Genomic DNA, 20950 nt, shown 5'->3' on the forward strand with positions numbered 1-20950 from the left:
CGTTTCTTTGGTTGTCCACCACCGAATTTATTTTCTTGACTTTTTTCCAAACTTTTTCAACAAGCAAGAACACTGAACAAGTACATGATTTAAAGTATTAAAATCTGTAAGAGATCAGATGAAGTTCGAACTAAACTGCCAGCTGGGCTTTAATTGATGATCAGATTTACTGGTTTTCTGGTCGTACTTGAAACAAGAAAGCAACACTTTGATCAAAATAAGGAATGCTCTGTCGCCTGGAACAGCCCTGTGCTTCAACGAAAACTAAACAAAAGAGACCCCATTTGGGAAAAATTGCTAACCTGTAGCGATCTGGTAGACTCCGCCTCCCAATGGGAGGGTTCCTTCCCAAAACCACCTCCCCAAGGTGCAGGGAGGCTAGCCCCGGGAAGATGTCCCCAGGCTGGAGAAGGGGCATTTCCTACTCAAATTGAATAGACATACCACCAAACAAATTGACATTCAGGAAACTTGCCAAACCCACCCCCCAAAAAAACAAAACAAAATTAACCAGACTAAATAGTCAAACCGGTATGGCTCCCGGGGGTGTGTGAAACCTCTAAACATTAAGCTGGGTAACAAGGTGCATCTGGATAGAGTGAAAAGAAGGCCAGCGCGTTGTGCAAATTCTCGCAGAATTTTATATTGCCAACAGCGGAGAGGTGTAGGCCATCGTGCCAGAATAGGGATTGATCTGATGCATTTATGTTGTGTGCATGAATGATTGCACTGGCATTGCCGATTTGGTGGCAAACTCTGTGAGCAAACTTGTTTAAAGCACGAACATTGGTCTTGCCAACCACATGTTTTGTCTCCCCCATAATAAAACAATCGATATAAGATATCTGACCAAACAATACGAGTGGTCGGGAGTATTTCCTGAACAGTACAGAGGTACATTTTCATCTTACGACGTAGCTCCCTGACCGGGGTTGAGAACAAGTCGTTTGTACCCAGATGAATGACAAGGGTTTTAGGCGCTGGCCTTGATTTCAAAAGACGGTTGAGCATGGGGACTAGCTCTATCAGTTTTGCTCCCCTCATGCCAAACCACTGGAGGCACTGTGTAGCTGAATATCGAGGGTCGGACTGACTGGCTCTGAAGACGATGCTGTCTCCAATTACCCATGTGCGTGTAGTGCCTGTGGATAAATAAAGTAAGGAAACGAGAGCAAAGTTCTTTCCAAAACCCAGTGTTAAAGTCAATTTAATTGACCAGGTAATACCTGATGAATTGTACTTAGCATTAAAGGAATGAAATATTTTCCTAACTAGACCCGCTGGGACTTCCAACGACCCAGAGTCTGAATCTCTGAGACTGAAATACCATTAAGGGCCACAGATGTGGCGGCTCCTATGCGGAAGCTGTGACCGCTGAAGCCTGCTGAGGGAACTCCTGCTGCTTCCAATGACTTTTTGAGCATGTGACGGAACTGAAAGGCGGTTAGGGGGGATCCATCAAAGTGGATGAATAGGGGGCCCCCCTGAAGTGGGCCGCTTGTGCAAATAGCCTGCTAGTGAGTGTACTGGGCAGCAGGAAGGGGGGAGCGTACTATGAAAACGGAGAGTTGCAGTCTCTCCCCGCTGATCGGTTTTGGAAAAACGGAGTCTTATAGTCATGACTAATGGATCGGAGCCCTCAAACCAAACATCATTGAGCCCCAGAGTGCGAGAGCTGTCGGCATGTTTACTGCCTTCAGTAAACTCACCTACCTGTAAAAACCCATAGAACGCTAAGAGGAAAGCAGAACAAAACAAGGAAAGTTTGAAATCTGATGAAGTGATGTGGCCTAATATGGTGTAGATCTTCTGCAAGAGGCCAGCTGTGATGGGGCGACGGCTGTCTGGCTGATGAGGCTGCCGTCGGCAACCCTCCCTAATTTTTTGAACCAAGAAGTTATTAGTTGGATCGGGCCAGTTGTGTATTTTGTGAACAAACGAAATAGCAGAGGTGTAGGAACTAATTGTGGAGGAGGCCAGGCCCTGCAGGGACAAATGAGCTATGAATGCCACAACCTGGCCATATGGAGCCGGCCAGCAAGTCTGTAAGCCGGTTTGAAGGCGAAATTCTTGAAACAGTGAAACCCCTCTATTGTATCTCACCCACATGCTGCTGGCCATGGAAGCTCCGAGGAGTCGCTCTGCCTCGCCCATTAAATTTTCCAAAGGAAGGCTGGGATTTCCGTACCCTGAATGGCCGCATGTGGAGCCAGCTCCCAAAATTGGATCATCTGGGAACGAGACAAGGTGTCAGCAATTTGGTTTTTAACACCTGGAATGTGAGTGGCCTTGAAGGAGACGTTGTCCTAGAGGCGCACCGCAGGACAAAGAATCTGACCAAATGCATAATCTTAGGGCACTTGGAAGACTGTTTATTAACAATAGCAACTACAGCCTTGTTGTCGGAGCGAATGATAATCCGCTTACCTGTCAGACACCTGCCCCACAGAGCTAGTGCAACAACTACCGGAAAGAATTCCAGCCATACGATTGACCGAGAATCAGCCAAAACGGACTGGGGCCAAGTGTCACAGAACCAATTTCCATTGAGGTAGCCACCAAACCCGATGCCACCGCTTACATCCATGAATAACTGCAGGTCGGTGTCTTCCAACCAAAACTGATCTGGAATGATAGCCCTTCCATTGAAACTACGCAGAAATACTAGCCACCTATTCAGGTCGGTTTTGGCACCCCACGACAATTGAATGAAGTGCCAGGGCTTCTTAACACCTGAGAGTAGGTCAATGAGGCGTCTCAGGAATGCCCACCCAGGGGGAATAGCACGGCACAGGAATGACAAGGAACCAATGAGGGACTGCAGGGACTTTAAGGTAACTTTCTTTGACTGAGCTACAGACTGAACCTTATCTATGATGTTTTGGAGTTTCGTTTCTGGAACCGAAACCATTTGGGTTACTGAATTTATCTCAAGTCCAAGGAACGTCAGCTTAGTGGACAGGCCGATTGTTTTGTCTTCTGCCAACGGAATTCCAAACTCTTTGCAAACTTTCCTGAAACAGTTTAAGATTTCCAGGCGGGAGATACCCCCCGATGAGTTTGAACTCCCTATGAACAAGAAATCATCCACATAATGACAGATACGATCTGTACCCGACTCTTTCCTTACCACCCATTCGAGAAAGGTGGAAAATGTTTCAAACAAGGCAGGGGCACAGGAAGCCCTCATTGGCAGAGGTTTGTCAACTTAAAAGTGATTGAGCAATTTTGATGCCCAAGAGATAAAAATCGTCAGGGTGAACGGGGAGCAGACGGAATGCTGATTTTACATCTGCTTTAGCCAAAAATGCACCTTTTCCTGCCCCTACTACCAAGTCGACCGCATGATCAAAACTTGTGTAATGCACCGTGCAAAGCTGTGTGTCGATCCCTTCATTAACTGACCCAGATATTGGATAAGACAAATTATGTATAAGACGATAGTGTCCTGGTTCCGGTTTTGGGACAAGCCCTATTGGGGAAATTCTGTTTGTGAACAGATTGAGCATTGGAAGAATCAAAACTAGTCCTTGCTCCTTGGAACCCCAGTTTGAACCCAGCGGAAAACCCATTACGTAGGCACGTCGCAGCCTCTTTATTAGGGTACTGGTCAAGAAATGGTAATAAAGCAGACAACTGTACTGGAGTATATGCTAGGCAGCATAAACAGTGGGTTTTATTAATGCAGGTTGTTGAGATATTTGGGTTACACGGACTAGGAGTGGGAAGTAGCACCTTAGCGGCGGGAGACGCTAGATTTGTTGTTTTGTGCTGGCAGGAGGAACACTTGTGGGCGTACTTGCATTGGGAATTGGTACACCCTGTGCGGTTCAATGTGAAACAAAATCCGGATCCATGGGATGAAGCCCTGCCACGAAAGGAGTTGAAAGGGCGCTGCTTGGGAAAGCTAGAATTGACCCCCTTTTTGGGTCCCAAGGCTGAAGCTGGGGCCAGCGGGGGCGGTCACTAACAGGGCCCACAGTTCGCCGTCATTGATAGCCCAGGATCTGTTAGGGTGAAATTGTTGGCGCAACCTGAATTGGCGGTCGTATTCTAGTCAGCCCTTACCCGCAAACCGCGCTGCGGCCATCCTAATCACATGCATGTACTTAAGGAGTTCTTGGGCCCGCTCGGGGTGCGCACCGATAAATATCGAGGAAAAGACAAGAAAAGAATCCGTCCAGCCCAAAATAGATGTAATTTGGGGCTTTTTCTTGGTGTCTTTCAATAGTAACTGCCCAGAGTTGTCAAAACTAAGTGTGAGGTTTGAATTGGGGGAACTGTGAAAGTGGCGCTCCAGAAGCAGATCTCATTCAATGAATTCACTTTTTATGATCCTCTCTCTAGTACTAGCTAGAATTGTAGCCCCCAAGGGATGACAAACTGAAACTAAAGAACCCTCGTCCACCCCTTGTGTAGTGGTGTTGTGCCAAGCAAAAGGAGGCCCCTGAATAGGAATGCCATACTCACCAAGAGGGCGGTGACTCGAGCCAGGCACCACTGAACTTGGAGAGGATCCAGCCCCACATGCTCCACCTGGTCGTGGTGGAAGAGATGGTACACCTGTGGGTTGGGATGTCACCGTAGCTGGGGCTCCAGAAACGACCTGCTGAAGGGGAAGAGCATCAAGACTGCGCCCGCTAAGATGAGTTGATGGATGACTAATCGACCGAACGATCGGCGCTGACGATGCCGGAACGGCTGGCGGGCACTCTAGACCGCTCGTTTGCGACTGGCATTGGCAAGACTGGCAAGTTCCTGAGGGACCAAGTTGGCTTAATTCTGGCAGCGGAGTGCTGAGTGAACGTTGAGGAAGGGGCCCCTGAGATACTAGCACTGGAATAGGCTGAAGGGAGCTCGGAGGGGCCGACGAAGACGCTACATGGAACGGGCAACGAGATCGGCTGAGGACGGCATGGTGTACATGTTGCAGTGCTCGTGCTCTGCGAACCTTGGCCACGAGAGGGCGCTGTTACGATCATCTGACTCGGCTGACTTGTCACCACGGGGTCATCGGGGCCGCATGTACATCTGGCGGGCTTGCAGCCAGTGATGGCGGGGCGAGCAATGCCTGCATAGCTCTGGCCTGTGACCGAGTCTGATGTGGAGGACATGAAGCGTTGGCCGAATTTCCCTTCTTTGCGGCCGCTCCGGCGCTCTCGGGAGCCTTTCTCTTCCGACCTTGTCCACTCTTCGCCATCGAGTATTCGAGAAGTTATGTTGATAGGCAGGATTTTTGACAAAAATTATGATGTGAACCAAGATGAAATTAATTTTGATGCAAACATGTATGGTGGGGAAAATCAAGAAAGTGACGGCCTTCCCACGCAAACTGGGAAAGCGCGCGAGGAAGCCCAGCCTGTTATTGGTCTGATCCGCATACCAGCTGATTCAGCTTGGCGTGGACCATACTTAGAATGCCCGTTCTCACTCCCCCTGGACCAAAATATGTTCTTCGGAGACGAGCACCAAAAAACTGTATTATATAGTTTGTCTTCACGTATCTCTCTCTTGTCTGTTTGTCCCATAGGCTGGGGAACAAAAGCTGTTGCTTCACTCCAGACCTTGATGTTGCTATAAGTTTAACATTCAATTTTATATGAATTGTTAATGACTGTATCATTATGTGTCACCCTTGATAAACTATGGCAGCACTGAAATAAAATGTGTGTGCTTGTGCGCTAACCTTACATACCCAGTGTGGACTTCGGAACAAAAGATGTCCACACGATGTAGGATAGGAAGACATTCTGTGGACTTACACACGTCCACAGAATGTTTCCCCTGCTCTGGAAAAGAGGTTTAGATGCATTTTGGGGTGGGGGTAATCTGTCTTAGAAAGGAAGAGGAATAGTCAAGGAGACCTTGTACAAAAAAAACAGTTGAAAATCATGTTCTTAGTTCAAGAAAAATATTTTCACTGAGTTTTCTTAACTAAACGAAAAGAAAGGAATGTCCACAGTAGGTATGTAAGGTAAGTATGTGTGAAACTCTGTGGGTATTAGGTGGAGGTGGTGTTTCAGTAGATTCTCAAGCCAGACGTTTGGAGTGGTTACACATAGACTTTACAACTGCAGCAGGGTAGCAGGTGTGCTCAATCAACTTTACACGGCAGGAACCAGTGCAATTGTGCAAAAAAATCAAAAAAATGATGATCGGTTTTGGAGTTCAAGGAGCTGCTCCTGTAAATTTTCTAGCAAAAATCCATGGACCATTGGACCACAGGACGTTGTAACAGAATCACCTGTAAGGCAGTGGAGATCAGGATTCGCAGTTCTCCGACAGAAATTTGAACCCTATTTATTCAAGTTAACACGAGTAGCTTGCTCGAACGCAGCGTTCATGTACACACAGGTACCTTGAACCATGAACCTTGTGTATGTAAGGAAACTGAGTGGGACCATGCACGGCAATCGTGATTGGCCATGACTCGGACAGGCACATATAAAATACACACAGGACTCCGCAACCTGACTTTGGACCGTAGGACGGGCAGATTCAGACAAAAACTGATGTTAATCCTGAGAAGGCTAGCAGTTATTTTGTAAGCATTACACACCTTCAGGCAACTTCAGGGAAACACTGGTGGCCGACTCGTCGGTGTACATCAATAATTCATGACGTCCATTTCAATTTCATTTGCCGACTGACCCTTTATTTGCCAACTGAAAAGAATTATTGGGGGGGGTTCAACATCCCCCCCACACTCCCCGCTCGCTACGCTGCCACATGTACATGTAGGTGTTCTGCCGATGATATCATCAAATCAGCCTGGGAGCTCAAATGGCCAAGAGGGGATTTTCATGATCTTTTTACTCATTTTGGGGTCATGATTAATGGGGCAAAAATTATTTTTATGGTGTTTTTGAAATGGTTACATATTTATTGTTATTTTGCAACACTTTACGTGAACTAAATGTTTTATATTTCTGTTAACCTTTTATAGCATACTCTGAAAAATGAGGCTATTCACATCTATTCATTCACAGAATAGCATATACTGTACGTATGTCATCTAAAGTTGTATGAATTTTTACCATAGATTATCATCATCATTGATACTTATTTCTGATTCCAAATGTACAGTAACAAATACAAATAAACAACAAGAAGAACGAGAGGTTTTATCCGTCTCAAGGACAGAGCAAAGGGCTTTTCCGCCTTTTCTTTTTTTACTAAAGAAAGTGGCATTCCATAATTTGAGATATCCCCACATTTGGATTTCTCACTTCTTACTCAAGCATCTATCCAAGAGTTCCCAAAGTCTCTAATAATGTTTTTGGTGACGTCATTTTAACAACTATTAGAACCCTTTCGGAAATTAGAAGATACAATGAATTTAAATTTGCACCCTTTACATCATGTCACCTTGTCCATAACACTTCCCACTCTAGCTATCTACCAAATTACAGCCCAATCAGACATGTAGTTCATGAGATATAGGGCTGTAAAGAATGTGCCTCTGTCATGTGACTAGTCACACGATGAAGTCCTTACCACCTGAGGCAATATTTGTCTCAAACTCTTCCTTTTCAAAAGATCTGCAAGTTTTGAACCCAATTGAATGTGTACTTCACAAGATATAGTGCTTTGAAGAGTGCACCTTTAATGTCACCTGACTTGTTTTCTGATGACGTCGACATCACATCATGTCATTATTCGTCTGAAGCCCTCCCCTTTCAAGATAAACACACGGTTTGAGCCCAATCGGACAAGTACTTTACAAGATACATTGCTTGAAACAGTGCACCTTTAATGTCATGTGACTGGTCACATGGTGACGTCATTATGACATGAGGTTAATTTTTGTCTATTGCACTTCCCTCTGAGGCACTAAGTCAAAATAGAAACGGTTCATGAAGTGGGAAATGATAGATAAACGATAAGCTCCTTACCTGCTTTAGAGTAAAGCGGGCGACAGTAGGGAGTCACTTTTGTGTGTTTTTTGTGTGTGTTTGTAATTTAATAAGTAACGTTACAAACGGGGCCCAAATCTACAAACATTGCTTTCACTGGGTACCCCCCTACAGTATCCTTTCTAAAGTGTATTGTATCATTCTATCATATTTATATATTTATTAAAAGTTCTATTATCGTGTGTGATTATAATGTTGTAGAAAATGATTGGTGCACTCGTCAGTATACACTTACCTGGAAGAAAATAACCTCATTCCTAGTTGCCAGTCAGGATTTAGACCCTTGCACTCAACTAAAACCACCCTACGCGATTTGACAAATAGATGTTTCCTGGCTATGGAGCTTGGAGAAGTTACAGGTAGTGTAAAGCATTTGATTGTGTTGACCATGAAATTCTTCTAGAAAAATTGAAAAGGCTTAACATGTCTACTTCACTAATCGGTTGGTTTAAATCATACCTAAGCGGCCGTATAGTCAGTCGGTAAATATTGAGGGTAAGATATCAAAGGTTCTGCCACTAACCTTTGGTGTCCCACAGGGTTTGATATTAGGACCGCTTTTATTCATTATTTACACAAGTTATCGGCCATCCTGTATCCCACCAAATTGTAACTTGAATATGCATGTAGATGACTCCACTTTAACGTGCAGCTCTTCCAATATTAATGAAATAATGAAATAGGAAGGAATCTGAATGTAGCTCTTGACAGAATTCTACATTGGTGCTCAAGAAACAAACCTGAACTAAATACAAACAAAACCAAATGCATGCTTATTGGCTCAAGGCAGAAAACTGCCAATACAGAATTAAACCTCTGCATTGCTGATAGCCCAATTGTCAAAGAAAAATCTTGCAAATGCTTGGGAGTTATTATTGAGGAAACACTAAGTTGGGGCCCACATGTTGATTACGTAAGAAAAACAGTCTCATCTAAATTAGGTATGTTAAACAGAATCCGGAACTACGTCGGACAAAGTAGCCTGCACACACTTTTCATTTAATAGCTTAGTTATGCCAACTCTAGAATACGGTTCCACGGTATGGGAAGGAAGATACATATCCCACGATACCACTCTTAACAAATGTCTAAAAAGAGCTGCACTCAAATGCACCTCTCTCACTCCCTCAGCAAATATGTTTGCTACACTGAACTGGGTACCATTTTCCGAGAGAGTTAGATCTAAAAAACTGATTTTGTTTTTAAATGTCTAAACAAATTAGCTCCTATATATATGACAAATCTGTTTATGCCACTCACACAGATTCGCGAAACAAGATACTCAGTTAACAAGGCACTTAAAGTCCCTTTAGTCAAAAAAGAATGCTACGCTCAAAGTTTTGCGGTGAAAGGTAAAAAATATGGAACAATTTGCCAGAGCAACTCAGAAGTATAGACTCTTTAGGGACATTCAAATCAGAACTAAGGAAGGCCATGACCAGTGCTGTTTAGTCCAAAAAGTTTAGTCCATGGAGTTGTTAACTTGGTTGCCAAAGTTCATTGGAGCCAGATTGGAAATTTCCCTGTGTTCTTTTTTTTCTATAGTTTTTTTTTGTGCAGGATTTTCGCCCATCCAATGATCAGTGTTTAATTAATGCCTTGATTATTTAAATGTTTACATGTGTACGATGTTGTAGTGGTCTGTTTTTTTTTTATATTAATGTTTGTCGTATTTGTCCATTTTACTTTCCATCATGAGTTTCTAACTATTGTATTAATTTATGTTCACAGGGCCCCAATGGAAACCAGTTTGAAACTGGGCATACCTTGGGTAAAGAAATGGAATAAATATATAAATAAATAAATCTTGATTTTTGAAATCTTAAATGGCTTGTGGTTCAATGAACACCACTCCTGGGTGATGTTTTGTAACAATAGAGAGCTTTAAGGATTACACTCCATTGTTGCTTGTGGTTGAGTCATAGAGCTGTTCATTGATATGTCAAAAATTTGGGGGGGGGGTTGGGGATGGGCTTGTACTACTGTACATTTGAAGCAAGATATGGGACGGGGAGAAATTTCAGGAATTCTTTAGAGACTTCTTGGGGCGTGTGTTAGGTAACAATAGTCTAGAGTGTATAGGGATTGGACAGCTAAGGGGGGTACCCCTTCGTCCCATATCTTGCCTGGTATACTACTGTTTACATGGATATGGACTTCAGTTTGCCACACTGCCCTTAAATACCAAGATTAGTCGACTTCTCTTATCTTACTTTTTTAGATTGATTTAGAAGTCCCGTGATTGTTGCATCTATAATGTTTTCCATTTTTTCTATTGTCTATTCCAATTTTTGACAAATCTATAATGTGGAAATCACTGCCTGACAGTGCTAAATTTTGGGAAAGAAAACTCCAGATTTTAATTCAGTGACATGAGACTTAGTGAATCATGTAGGCCTGCTGACTCTGATGGATTTAATCTTTTGGTAAAAGATTAATTGCTTCGCTTTTCTGATTAAGTTGTGCTAGGCCTGTGGATTAACTGGCCTAATTTACACAACAAAGCCGATACACAATAACCATCCATGGTAAGTTGGAAATCAAGGCTTTTGTACCAAGATGGGGGAAATGGTGGTAGGCGTCAAAGAGATTGCTGCATAACCAACTCCCTTGCAAGCATTGCCCATTTGCAGTTAAATTAAGGGCAATCATTTCCCCATTTGCAGCAAGGTATGAGACGGAGAGAACCCCCCCTGCTTTGTGTTGGTCATTGTCTCGCAGGAATCTGGGGAATTCCTTTCAAAAATCTTGGGGGGGGATGTGTTAAGTAACAATAGTCTGGAATGTGTATAGTGATTGGACATGTTGGGGGGTACCCCTCGGTCTCATTTCTTGCTGGGTATACATTTCCCGCTTGGTGAAGTGTTTCTATTTTGAATTGGGGCCTTACCAGATACCTGCAAGGTTTCAACCAAATCGGACAGGTCCTTCAGGAGATATAATTCTGTGAAGTTTGCTCCTTTAATGTTATGTCAGCCGACACTGTATGAAGTCATTATGACAATGTTATTCTTGGACCCTCTCTAGCGGGGGGACTTAAAGATTGCACACCTAACACACAGTCAATCAGATCAAGAAAATTGCCAAAGACTGGCTGTGGAACAAAAAACATGCTTACAACCTATTGGGAATATGAAATATTCAAAAATCTATTTAAAAAAAACAGAAAGTGACGTCATCATGATGTAAAAAAAATGATGCTTTTGTATCAGTTTATTTTGTTTGCTGTAACTCTGATGACAATTGAAGATAGCTAAATTACCAAAATGATGCCCTGAAAACATGTACAAAATCAATGGGCTAAAAACACATGCAGAAAAACTGCTCCTTTAAACCTACGTCACGTGATTTGCGTTTAAACTGAAAAAAAAATTGTGCAATATTACTTGATATTATGACTCTAGGGTATATTTGTAATCAAAAGAAAGGGAAAATTTAGTCTGATTTCTTTTTCGTCCTGGTAGTAATTTTTGGTTAAAGTTGAGGACTACTCACTCATTAAGCTCGATAATAGTATGTAGTAGAAAACATGTACAAAACCTATGGGGAAAATTAAACATTCAAAAATCAATTGAAAAACTTGGTGATGAAGTCATCATGACTTCATAATCTTAGTATCATTATTATATAACGGTTTTTGTTTGCTGTTATTTTGATGACTATTGAAGATTGTTGAGTTATGAACACGGTGGCTTGAAAACGTATAAAGTCAAAGGGCAGTAAACATGTGTGCAGAAAAAACTGCTCCTTTAAGTTCACATCACATGATTTGCGTCTAAACTGAAAGAAAATTATGAAATATTTGATATTCTTACTCTTGGGTATATTTGGAATCAAACGGAAGGGAAAATTTAGTCTGATTTCTCTTTCGTTCTGGTAGTAATTCTCAGTCGAAGTTGAGGATTACTTACTCATTATGCTCGATAATAGTGTGTAGTGCAAAAACGTTTACAATCTCTATGGAGAAAAACTGCACCTTTAATCTTATCTCATGTGACCACTGATGATGTCGTGATGATGCACAAGTTCTGGGACCCTCTTTACATGGTGGAGTAGGAGTGTGCAGTTAGATTGACCAGCGTCCCGAAGTGTGCCTGTTGAAAAATGGGTACAAAATATAGGGCAAAATAAAATATTAAAAAATCAATACAAAATAAGGTGATGACATCATCATGACATATCCATTTCATATAAATCTTGCATCAGGGTCTTTGCCGGCTGTAACTTTGATGACAATTTAATATCGCAAAGTACCCAAAATTGTGCCTCGAAAATGTGTACAAAGTCAATGGGGGCTGAAATAAATATTGAAACTATTGACAATAAGTCATTTTATGACGTCATCATGACGTCATAAATTTGGACGTATCTTTGTATCAGGTTTTTTGTTGGCTGTAACTTTGGTTACAATTAAAGATTGTAAAATCACCAAAATAGTGTCATGAAAAATGTACAAAGTCAATGGGCTGAAATAAATATAGAAAAATCAATAATAAATCACTTGATGACATCATCATGACATCATTGTTCTATGCACATCTTTGGATAAGGCTCCTTCAAGATTGATGTAAGTTTAATGAAGATCCAAGTTGCTTAAGGAGTAAAGTGAGTGGTGGAAGAAATGCGTACAAAACAAAGGGGATTTGGGTCAGAAGAAGAAACTACAGGTGGTGGTTGTTACAGCAACAACCATGGAGGTGTCTCGGATTTCAAGATGTTTAATGGGGAAAACAAAATATAAAAGAATTAATTGAAAGAAATTAGAAGATGATGTCAATAAAGTCAATGGGGTGAATTAATTATTGAAAAATCGATAGGAAATCACGCAATGGCATCATCCAATTAAAATAATTTTGTATCAGGGTCTTCGATGGCTTTAACTTTGACAATGACTAAGCATTGCAAAAATACCATACTGGTGGCTTTAAAATGTTCAAAGTCAATAGGCTAAAACAGCCGAAAAAGCTAAAAAAAAAGTTTAAAAAATTACAAGGTGATGTCATCATGATGTCATAAATCTAAACTAATTCTTGTATGAGTGTCTTTGTTGGCTGTAACTTAAAAAGATAGCAGATGTCAAAGTTACTGTAAAGGTGGTTTGAAAATATGTACAAAGTCAATGCGCGAAAAACGCATACAAAAAAATGATCCTTTAAGTGCATGTCACATGATTTGTGGTCACACTGAAAAAAAAAATTATGAAGTATTCATATTTTAACCTCTGGTTATATTTGTATTCGAAGGAAAGGGAAAATTTAGTCGGATTTCTCTTTCCTTCTCATAGTAATCGAGCCAAAGTTGACTACTCAGTCATTAGTGTTAAGTAGAAAAAGATTTACAAAACCTATGGAGAAATTTGCAGTTTTTAATCTCAGGTCACGTGACTGCTGATGACTTCACCTTGACAATTTTCTTTTAACAGCTCCACGGGGTCAGGGTTGGACTACCTCTGCTCCATATACAAAGTCACTCAGATGTATGAGTGCACCAGTCTTTGACGTTAGAAAAACGTGCACAAAACCTATGGAGAAAAACTGCAGCTATGAAGTCATGTCACGTGACATGCGTTTTTGTATTGAAAAAAATTCTGAAATATTATTTGATATTCGGACTCTTGGGTATATTTGAAATTGAACGGAGACAAAAAAAAAGATTTTTCTTTTGTTCTCATAGTAATCCTTAGCCAAAGTTCGGGACTATTCTCATTAAGATCAATAATATTGCCAGTTGAAAAACGTGTTCAAAACCTATAGGGAAAACTACAACTTTAATCTCATATCATGTGACCCCTGATGACACCATCGTAACGATTTTATTTTTACTGCCCAAGGGGTTGTTGGACTACCTATGCCCCCAATACAAAGTCACTCAGATGTTTGAGTGCACCAGTCGTGTTCAAAATCTATGGAAAGAAAATGAATATTCAAAATTCAATAATAAATCACGTGATGATGTCATCATGACAATTATTTTCCTAAACCCTCTCTAACTGTCTAATCAGGTCAAGAACAGTGCTGGAAGTCCGTAAAAACATGTACAAAGCCTATGGAGAAAAACAAAATATAAAGAATTTAATAATAAATCATCTGATGACATCATCATGATGATGAATTTCTTCTAGGACCATCCTTGAATGACTGAAGGTCTCCCAAGTTTAAAGCTTATCATATCTACAAAACTACCAAAGTCGACTCTTGGAAGAAAATAGTCTGAAAAAGGACAAGAAAAAGAAACTAGAGGTTTGACGGTTGTTAAAACAACCACAGGCTGTTTGGGCATTTTTGAGAAAGCATTTCAACAAATATAACTATGAAAATATCAGAACAGATGGCAGTCAATCAGACTGACAAGAGTACCGAACACTGCTCTTGAAAAACATCTGCAAAATCTATAGTGGAAAGTGAAGCATTCAAAAATAATTGATGACTTCATCATGACGTCATAAATTCAGCCTACAAGTTTTTATCAAGGTCATTGTTGTCTGTAACTTTGATGACAATCAAATATCTCAAAATTATCCAAATGGTGGCTTGAAAACGTGTACAAAGTCAATGGGCTTTAATAGTGAATCATCATGTCGTCATTTATTTACAATACTTCTTGTATCAGGGTCATTGTTGGCTATCACTTTAGTAGTACGGATAAGAGAGTTCGGGACCAACCCCCATTTTTCACTCTGCTCCCACGCTCCAACACACACACAGACCCTTGCCGGGGTTTCCCATTCACTTACCTTGACCTTTGACCCGGCGCTTTCCATAAACAACTCAAAGCTCTACTTGGGAATTCCCCTCGCTTTCCCAACCGCTACAAGTCTCGGCTTGCCCGGCCCAACTCGTGACTTTACAACCACCTTAAATAAATGGACTATATATATATAAAAAAACCATGTCTAACCAAACCTACATCGTAACCGACGACCACAAGCACCTCGATGCCTACAAGTGTGATCCCAATGTCGCCTTTGGTCCTTTTGATCCGAGTAAATTAATCATTTCAAAACCCGTGATTAAAGAAGGTCAACACGCTACTGTATGCAGCTCGCCTATTTTCATCATCACAACAGTCAAGATAAACGCCTGTTGATGATGACGATCGAACCCTGTCACGGCATTTACCTGCTGTATAAATACGGCACTTGAGATAAAACACCGGAAAATTTAGCAGGCCGACAAATCTGCTACCAAATACAGCAACCTACCGTGGAAATACTCGATTACATAAATTTAGCTGTTTATAGGTTCATCGAATCTCAAGCTACCATTAAGTCTAATATCCCGTCTAATACCATAAACACCTACAAAGCCAGTCACGATATTGATGATTTGAACAAGATTGAATACGTAGTTAAACCACTTTACACGGCAAAGCACCAAATGTACATTAAAATAGACCCCTATGCCTCTCTATTTGATCATCGAAAAAGACCCATTGACTCGTCAAATACCGAGAAATTTATAAATAAGAGATGTGACTTGCAATCTTTTATTTGTCCAAGAGACGTGTATTACGGTACTCACGATTCAGTGTCATGCAGTGCCAGTGTTAGATATAAAGTATCGGTGGCTATGTTGAAAATCAGAAATGACGACCTTAGTTCAAATAAATCAGTATTACAAGTGTTTAGCGGATTTGGTTCTGAAGATGAATTTGAGATCTGAAATTATCCCAAGTAAATGACAATTAATAAAAACCGTGACTAATCAAAAATTTGAAGCTTTGAGAAAAAATGAGATTTATTTTGGAGATCTATATGAAAATAGAAATATAAAAAACCAAGCGAGAAAAATCAAACTTCAACGTCAATTGTCACTTTTGCAAAAACGTAAAAATGTCTGTTAACATAATAAACGCCTGCGATTCTAATCACTGCATAGACTGTGACTATATCTGTTTGTGTAAAGAATGCAGACATTGTACATTTTGCAACTGGTGTACCAAATGCTTTGATTGCCAAAAATGTGTCGAATGCTTCAGCTGTTTTGATTGTGTAGATTACGGCAATTGTATCGAGTGTATCAGTTGTTCTGATTGCACTTATTGTGTCAATTGTGTGGACCTGAGTGATAAAGAGTTTTTAATGTGTATAAATGGACATTACAAAGAACTGAAATTAATTACACCAAATGACCCCATACGCCAAGCAGAAAATGAATTGGACATTGAACTGAGAAAATTAGGATTAATGATTGACAAAACGGTACAATACATAAGCTTATCTCAAGAAGCTGAAATTGGAGCCAAATATAAACCTGAAAACGAAGAATCTGAACCTGAAATGGAAGAATTTGATGAAAGTGATGAAAGTGAAGAAATAAACATACAATCTCAAGAACCTGAAACTGAAGAATCTGATGAGAGTGAAGAAATAAACATACAATCTCAAGAACCTGAAACTGAAGAATCTGATGAGAGTGAAGAAATAAACGTACAATCTCAAGAACCTGAAACTGAAGAATCTGATGAGAGTGAAGAAATAAACGTACAATCTCAAGAACCTGAAACTGAAGAATCTGATGAGAGTGAAGAAATAAACATACAATCTCAAGAACCTGAAACTGAAGAATCTGATGAGAGTGAAGAAATAAACATACAATCTCAAGAACCTGAAGAATCTGATGAGAGTGGAGAAATAAACGTACAATCTCAAGAACCTGAAACTGAAGAATCTGATGAAAGTGAGGAAATAAACGTACAATCTCAAGAACCTGAAACTGAAGAATGATGAAAGTGAAGAAATAAACATACAATCTCAAGAACCTGAAACTGAAGAATGATGAAAGTGAAGAAATAAACGTACAATCTCAAGAACCTGAAACTGAAGAATGATGAAAGTGAAGAAATAAACGTACAATCTCACGAACCTGAAACTGAAAAATGATGAAAGTGAAGAAATAAAAATACAACCTCAAGAACCTGAAACTGAAGAATGATGAAAGTGAAGAAATAAACATACAACCTCAAGAACCTGAAACTGAAGAATGATGAAAGTGAGGAAATAAACGTACAATCTCAAGAACCTGAAACTGAAGAATGATGAAAGTGAGGAAATAAACGTACAATCTCAAGAACCTGAAACTGAAGAATCTGATGAGAGTGAAGAAATAAACATACAATCTCAAGAAACTGAAGAATCTGATGAGAGTGAAGGAATAAACATACAATCTCAAGAACCTGAAGAAATTGATGAGAGTGAGGAAATAAACGTACAATCTCACGAACCTGAAACTGAAGAATGATGAAAGTGAGGGAATAAACGTACAATCTCAAGAACCTGAAACTGAAGAATGATGAAAGTGAAGAAATAAACGTACAACCTCAAGAACCTGAAACTGAAGTATCTGATGAGAGTGAAGAAATAAACGTACAATCTCAAGAACCTGAAACTGAAGAATGATGAAAGTGAAGAAATAAACGTACAATCTCAAGAACCTGAAACTGAAGAATCTGATGAAAGTGAAGAAATAAACATACAATCTCAAGAAACTGAAGAATCTGATGAGAGTGAAGAAATAAACATACAATCTCAAGAAACTGAAGAAATTGATGAGAGTGAAGAAATAAACATACAATCTCAAGAACCTGAAACTGAAGAATGATGAAAGTGAAGAAATAAACGTACAATCTCAAGAACCTGAAACTGAAGAATCTGATGAAAGTGAAGAAATAAACATACAACCTCAAGAACCTGAAACTGAAGAATGATGAAAGTGAGGAAATAAACGTACAATCTCACGAACCTGAAACTGAAGAATCTGATGAGAGTGAAGAAATAAACATACAATCTCAAGAAACTGAAGAATCTGATGAGAGTGAAGGAATAAACATACAATCTCAAGAAACTGAAGAATCTGATGAGAGTGAAGGAATAAACATACAATCTCAAGAACCTGAAGAAATTGATGAGAGTGAAGAAATAAACGTACAATCTCAAGAACCTGAAACTAAAGAATGACGAAAGTGAAGAAATAAACGTACAATCTCAAGAACCTGAAACTGAAGAATGATGAAAGTGAAGAAATAAACGTACAATCTCAAGAACCTGAAACTGAAGAATGATGAAAGTGAAGAAATAAACGTACAATCTCAAGAACCTGAAACTGAAGAATGATGAAAGTGAAGAAATAAACATACAATCTCAAGAACCTGAAACTGAAGAATGATGAAAGTGAGGAAATAAACGTACAATCTCAAGAACCTGAAACTGAAGAATGATGAAAGTGAGGAAATAAACGTACAATCTCAAGAACCTGAAACTGAAGAATGATGAAAGTGAGGAAATAAACGTACAATCTCAAGAACCTGAAACTGAAGAATCTGATGAGAGTGAGGAAATAAACGTACAATCTCACGAACCTGAAACTGAAGAATGATGAAAGTGAAGAAATAAACGTACAATCTCAAGAACCTGAAACTGAAGAATCTGATGAGAGTGAAGAAATAAACGTACAACCTCAAGAACCTGAAACTGAAGAATCATGAAAGTGAAGAAATAAACATACAACCTCAAGAACCTGAAACTGAAGAATGATGAAAGTGAAGAAATAAACGTACAACCTCAAGAACCTGAAACTGAAGTATCTGATGAGAGTGAAGGAATAAATATACAATCTCAAGAACTTGAAACTGAAGAATTTGATGAAAGTGAAGAAATAGGTATACAGTCTCGCTCTACTGCAGGTTTGCGTCCAGGTTATATCGAATATACGTTGGCCCTCGAGGATGAAAGTATAAATTTGAGGCGTCAACAATTTCAAAGCGTGATCAAAAACCCCTTATTTGATCACCTTAAATAAATGGACAAATAATTTGACGGACTTGATTCACAGATACACGTTTTTCAGAGTGTTTCACAAGGGGAAAGGGCTATATTTAGCCCCAGTGTATCTAAATTGACGGGATTATTAGAGGCTATTAAAGCTATGTTTGACAGATTAGATTTTGATAGCGTTTCATTAGATCAACCCCTAGTGAATCTGACTTTACGACCGAAATTAAAAGAAAAGATGTGTGGATCCCTGAAGACTACTGTATTCCTGAGACGGACTTTAATAAAAGTCTTAATTACAAAGGAAATGTGGTGCCTATTTTTGATAGACTTCATGCAAAGTATATATTCGACTCAATAGGCGATAATGGCGCCGGTAGCATTATATTAGAACCAGGTTATTACGATATAAATTGGTTTGATTTTATTTTAAACGCAATTCCAGTTGTAAGTTTTAAAGTCCATGCAGAGGGCAACTTGGTGACTCTAGCCATTTTGGACCCTAGGCTCGATTTGATTTTAAATAAAGAAGTGGGAAATTTGTTGAACCTACCCAGAAACGGCCTTATACACATGGTCATTTATAAAGGTAATTATGATTCAACCATCCATTGTAAGCAGTTAAACACCGACACCAATTTTTATAACGGGCAATCCTCAGACTTATTGGACGTTGTAGATGTAAATTCTCGCGATTTGGTCAGTACACAGGGTGATAAAAACCAAAAAAATTGATAGATAGAAACATTGACAAATTGACTTTCTCTTTAAAGACATTAAAGGTCAATTGGTAAACAATAAATGCGATGGGATTTTAATCAAGTTAGACATTTTATAAAAACTGTTTATATTAAGAGTGACTACTAACATTTACCCAGAGTAACCCAAAATTGACCCCAAACAATCAGAGACCAAAGTTTATAGACTCAAAAAGATCGAAGAAATTAAATCGCAGATCTTAAGAGAACGCGACGCTCGTGAAATTAGTTATAAAAAGATTAAAGAAATATTTACCACGCTCAATTATGTAGACTTTTCTGCAGCTATTGGCATCCCCGCGCTTTTAGGCACCCTGTCAGCACCCGTAGGACTAGTAATGGGGGTATTGCCTTCGGTGCGTTAAGTGCCTCTGCTTTAATAAAATACGCCTCCTGTAGGCTAACTCATAAAACTAAAAACACGATCAAATCCGAATGCTTTGTTATGCTATGTTAAATACAATTGAGTAGTATGTCTCTCACACAACTGAAGATGGGGACATTTCTCACGAAGAATTTGTATTAATTACAGGTGAATTACATACGTTTAACCCTAATAGCCCTCAGTCCTCCAACAGGTGAAGGGTTGAGGACTGTTAGGGTTAATGAAATGAAAGAAAAAATTAGATCAAATACGTCTACCAAACTACAAGAACTCAAAACGTTCAGTAAAGAAGAATTTGAAAGACATGTCAACGAGAGAGCAGAAACGCTAGCCAACAAAAGGACAGCCGTTTAAAAAAAATTTTATGAAAAAACTTGGCGAATAAGTCATTTACGTTATTAAAAAATGGCTGCCCGTTCCAGGGAACAACTACGACCCAAAAAAGACTTATAATGAATGTGGTCGCAAAGGCAAGGTAATGGATCTCTATTGGCAACTCGTGGGTTCGGGTCTAACGATTAAATATAAAATTGACTGGATTTTACAACATGATAAAGCCAAATCCGTGTGGCAAGAGTTTATCCCACACAAAAGGACAAAGATTACAGACGTTGGAATTACAAAGGTAAATGAATCGATTCGAGCTTACGTATACGCATTACTTGGTGCCCAAGCTCAGACCAAGACCAGCGTTATAACCCCCGGCACTGGATTAGATGCACAACAACAATTTGTTACGATCGTGCAATCTTTATTTAATTCGGAGCTTAACTTAGAACAAAGTATTGATCAATTTCAAGATTGGTTGCAATACGCGAAAACGCCTCTAAATTTTGTAGTCGCGCCCAGTTTATATTTGGTGCCCTCTGACATGGATTTACGTATCGGCATGTTTGAAGGTTATAATAACAATTTACAAATTGCGACCAAAGACATGCAGACTGGTTATGTACCGAGTTTAAATTCTGGTGTTATTCAAACCAGCGATTTTGACGATCAAGTAGAAGAAGAAGGGCCTAGCCCAACAATTTTACCAAAACCAAACGTCAAGTCGATTTCAAGGCCTAGCCCCGAAAAGAAGCCACTAGACATACACAATGAAGAAAAACTCTCTTTAACTATA

General features: G+C 39.8%; 1 protein-coding gene and 1 pseudogene across 4 annotated transcripts in view; one reads left to right on the forward strand and one right to left on the reverse strand.

Moving 5' to 3' along the window:
- The window catches only part of cfap65 (cilia and flagella associated protein 65), a 340657-nt gene that overhangs the window by 125983 nt on the left and 193724 nt on the right, over positions 1–20950 (forward strand). The window lies entirely within an intron of this gene.
- On the reverse strand, positions 1230–2178 carry LOC147799585 (uncharacterized; annotated as a pseudogene).

Source organism: Acanthaster planci, linkage group LG03 (assembly GCF_054643075.1).
Source record: "Acanthaster planci isolate LZ-2023a linkage group LG03, COTS_SCS, whole genome shotgun sequence".
NCBI lineage: Eukaryota > Metazoa > Echinodermata > Asteroidea > Valvatida > Acanthasteridae > Acanthaster > Acanthaster planci.